The 4,180-nt window shown below is 47.3% G+C and overlaps 1 long non-coding RNA gene across 1 annotated transcript in view; it reads right to left on the bottom strand.

The window, feature by feature from the left end:
* Nucleotides 1-581: 581 nt before the first annotated feature.
* Nucleotides 582-4,180, bottom strand: part of LOC109295552 — a 13,835-nt gene continuing 10,236 nt past the window's right edge. Inside the window, exons 2-3 of the long non-coding RNA XR_002096762.1 lie at nucleotides 3,036-3,211; nucleotides 582-2,238 (exon numbers count right to left, since the gene is read on the bottom strand). This is a non-coding gene — a long non-coding RNA (uncharacterized LOC109295552). The remainder of the gene's footprint in view (nucleotides 2,239-3,035; nucleotides 3,212-4,180) is intronic.

Below are 4,180 nucleotides of genomic sequence, written 5' to 3'. Positions count from 1 at the left end.
CACGTTCATTCTGGTGTGCAGTTGTTGTTTGGTTTCTTCCACAGATTTTCCATCAGGACATTTAGTGCACCGGATGAGATAGATTACATTTCTGGAGGTGCAGGTGTATGATCCAGGAATGGTGATAGCTTTGTTGTGGGGTGTAGTTATTGTGGGGGTGATGGAGATGCATAGGCAAGTTTGATATTTCTTGTCATGGCACAGTCTGGATCCATTCCGTGTGTTTTGGGCCATAGGAAGTTTGTTTCTGCTTGATCTGGAGTGTGTGTCCAGTTCACTGAAGCCATAAGGACAAGGCAGCTTGTGTAGTGCAGCCATGTAGGTGGGGTGAAATGGTGACAAAGTGGAGATGGTGGCACCAGCCAGCCTGGACCTCAGCTCCAATATGAAATGAGTGAAGAATGAAGAAACCTAGCTGCCTTCCTTCCGCCTTTCCCTACCTTACTCTGGGGCCTTGAAGAATCCCAGCCCTTTGCTCCTCCACCTCATTAGAGCCCGGGCAGGGGCAAACTGAAATGAAAGCCCTCCCAGGCTCTCACATGTTTTCCTGCCCATGCCCTGGCCATTTATAAAAGCACAGAGTACAGGCCTGCTGCCCGCTTGGTAGCATGCCCCTACCCCAGCAGTGTGGCAGAGTATCTCTGTTCATGAGGTATGCATGAGTCCATCCTACTCTAGCTAACCCTGCTAGCCCGAGGGAGATGACTGATGGGTGAGCAATGGTTCTGGGTCATGGTTAACCACAGAGATGCAACCAAGCTATGTGAAGACCCCCACATCCATTATACCACAGAGATGCAAATTGCAACCAAGTTATGCGAAGACCCCACATTCACTATGCATCCCATTTCATAGATGAGGAAAGTAACGTTTACCTACCCCAAAGGGACCTGCTAAGAATACAGTGTCCAAGGCCTGATTCAAACCCCAGTGAAGTCAAATGGCATCTTTTCCTGTCTTTGATCTTCAGTTAGACTCTAAACATTCATGAAGCACTTTGCTGATGAATTGTGCTATGCTACTGCTCTGCTCCATTACCAGTGGACTGCATTGCACACAGCATCAGGTTCAACAGAGGCCTTGGGTAAAAGCCACCGGCTATTTTTTTTTCTTGGTTAAAAAGTGCCTGCCTCCTAACTGAAACTTTTTACCAAAAGAAAAAAAAAGTCATTCTGGCTGCTGAAAAATGAAGACGAGAAACTTTTCCAAAGGGTAAAACTGAAAACACCCTTTTGTGTTATAAAAACATCTGAAATGTCGGGGAAAGTGCTGCTCAGTCCTGCTGAGATTTTCTGCAGCAAACCCTTCATTTTTCAACTGGGTTCACAGCAAGCACTGTCAGACAGCTGGAAGGCATACCCACATCCATACAGGTAGGCAAGCAACCTCCAGCTAGTGACAAGCCATTTCTTGAATTGGTTAATGGGCTTACGTGCTAGGAATTTTGTGCATTTCAGTTCAGACCAGACACTTGATAAAACCACCTCAGTTCAACAGTAATTGATAACCTATGGAACAATAATTTAATATGAGAAAGGGCCATTACATGCCATTGTGCTGCATTGCTCATTAAAAACAATTCAGGAACTTGAATATTCTCTTCAAGCGCTTATTGAAATGAGACCTAATTGCGGGTCTATTACTTTAGAAACTTGAGTTGTATTTTTAGCAGCAGAGTTTATGATTTGGAACTTGTATTTTAAAGAGCCTTAGCAGGGCTATCCACTGATATTTAATTAACATGTTGCACTTAAATCCTCTGCTGCTGAGGCCTGCTCTGAAAACTCTCATTTATGTTTCCTGAACAGCAGGAGGTGGTGTTTGAGGGATGATGTTCCTGGCAGGCAACTATAAGAGGTCACAATTGACTGTAATGGGCAATTAGTGCTGAACTGAAGCCGATGCTTTATTTCTGCAAAAAACCCGCCTCTTTACAGCAAGAAATAATCAAAAGCAGCAGTCAGATCGTGGCTAGGGGAGGAAGCCTAACACAGTGCATCACACTTATGAGCAATTGCTACAGTACATTGATCCTTCCCCAGAAAGCTCTCAATTCCCTTGAAGAACATCTGTGATGCTTGCCAGAGCTGATACAAATTGCTGCTCATGCTGCTAGGACATCCGTCGTGCCCAGGGAAAGTGATGTGGCAGCATGTCACGGCAGCGGTCGTACTGAATCAGGCTTCTGGTCCTTCTTTTCCTGTCTTCTTTCTCTAACTAAATAGGCATTCCCAGAAGCTGCAGAACAGATACAAATGGTCAATTATAGAGCCACCTGCTGATAAGGCCAGTTTCTTCCCAACTCTTCACGGTTAGCCTCTGAAGCAGCGTGACATACAGCACTCCCAAGCTTTAATAACCTCCCATCTAATGCAACTGGGGGTTGATCTCTTTATCCACATAAATGTAGCATTTCAGTCAAGAGCTGCCGGCAGCAACAAGGACTGGGCTCAAAAAACCAGGGGCCCCTGAAATGAAGACATGCCATAAGTTAGTCACCTAATGCAGTGACTCTGGGGTGCTGTGAGATGCTTTGAAGGGTGCCACAAGATGCCAAACAATATTGGCACTGGTATGTGTGCAAACACCTACACGTGACTGACAAGATTAACCCAGGGATTTCAAATAGAAGTGTTAGAAGCATCCTGATCTGTTGTGAGCTTTGTTGAGTTCTCTGCAACCAAAGAAAGACTCTTAGTATTTTTCGGTAGTCAAGAAAGAAGTGAAAAGTAAGAACTGGCATTTTCCAAGGAGTTCCTTGAGTCTAATGAGGGGTACCTAGTGTCTAAAAAGGTTGAGAATCATTGGCCTAGTGGTTCTGAGCTCTTCCCTATGTGTGAGTTCCCCTTTCAAGTGCCAAGTCCATGTGAAACAAGAGAAAAAGGGGCAACGGGGCACAACATCCTCTCAGCAATTATGTATAGCCATGCATTACAAACAAAGCACCCAGCCCAGGAACTTCATAGGCCAGGAACATGCGGCTCATGAACACCCAAGTCATTTCTCCCCTTCCCCATTCACTAAGCCCCACTGACAGTTTGGTGTCAGCTGGCAGTGCAGTCCCAGAGCGCAGGTCACTCATCAGGCTTGTCTCCAGTCCCTGGGAGAGCGTCTCTGGGGCCTGTCCTGAGGCTTCAATGCATCGGAGAAGGAAGGACTTCCCTGAAGCTTGCTTCTTTCTCGTCTCCCATCATAGAATCGAACCAGGACCCTCAATCAAGGTAAAATCAGCAGCACAGAGTAATATCCTGAACTTGCTACAGGGGATAGCATCCTTCCTTCCCTGGCACCTTCACTATCAGCCAATTCTGAGTTTGTGCAGCATCGGGATGAGTTCCAGAGTGGCTCTGGGGGCACTCTGGGCGAGGAACTGAAGGCAAGCAGAGCTCTCTGCAGTCACACCATCCCTGTTCACCGGTGGGCAGGAGGAGATCGCTCCTTCCACTTGCGCTCTAAGGACTGAAATAAATGGCTAGTCTGCTGCAGCTCTTGGCCACAGCCAGTGCTAGATTGAAACCTAGGGAGCTAGGGGTGTTGGGTTAGAACAGAGCTTCGACCGGTCTGGTTTGCTAGCGTGTGCAGTCTTCTGCAACAAGCTGCTAACCCTGAACACAAAGGTGTCCATCCATCAGATGTGTCTCAGTACCCTCCTTTATGGCTGTGAAAGCTGGGTCATGTACTCTGAGCAGGAGTGGAGACTGAACAGCTTCCACCTTCATAATCTCAGAAAAATCCTTGGAGCCACTTGAGGACCAACAGGTCACCAACAACAGGATTCTTGAGAGGACTGGCCTACAGTCTGTGCAGACTATGCTGGATGCTCACAGGCATTGCTGGCTGGCACACGTGGAGATCAAGCCTCAAGATTGTCTGCCAAAGGCTGTGCTCTTCGGCCAACTCAAGAACCACCCATGACACAGAGAAAGGCCAAAGCTCTGCTACAGTGACAAAGTCAAGCAGGGTCTCAAGAAATTCGACATTTCCACTGACAACTGGGAGAACCCTGCCCTCAGCTGCTCAGTCTGGAGAAGCCAGGCCAAAGCTGGTACAGTCACTCTGGAGAGCCATCAGAGAGCCCAGGCTGAGGACGAGAAGCAAGCCAGAAAGCAAAGTGTGCTTCAACCTCCATCTGGAAAGTGGACCTGCCTGTGGCAGCTGAAAAGTATGTCTGTGTGATAAA

Source organism: Gavialis gangeticus, unplaced genomic scaffold (genome assembly GCF_001723915.1).
Source record: "Gavialis gangeticus isolate Ggan-Ray unplaced genomic scaffold, GavGan_comp1, whole genome shotgun sequence".
NCBI classification, from domain to species: Eukaryota; Metazoa; Chordata; order Crocodylia; family Gavialidae; genus Gavialis; species Gavialis gangeticus.
The sequence above is the reverse complement of the archived record's forward strand: the minus strand, read 5'-3'. Positions and strand labels throughout refer to the sequence as shown.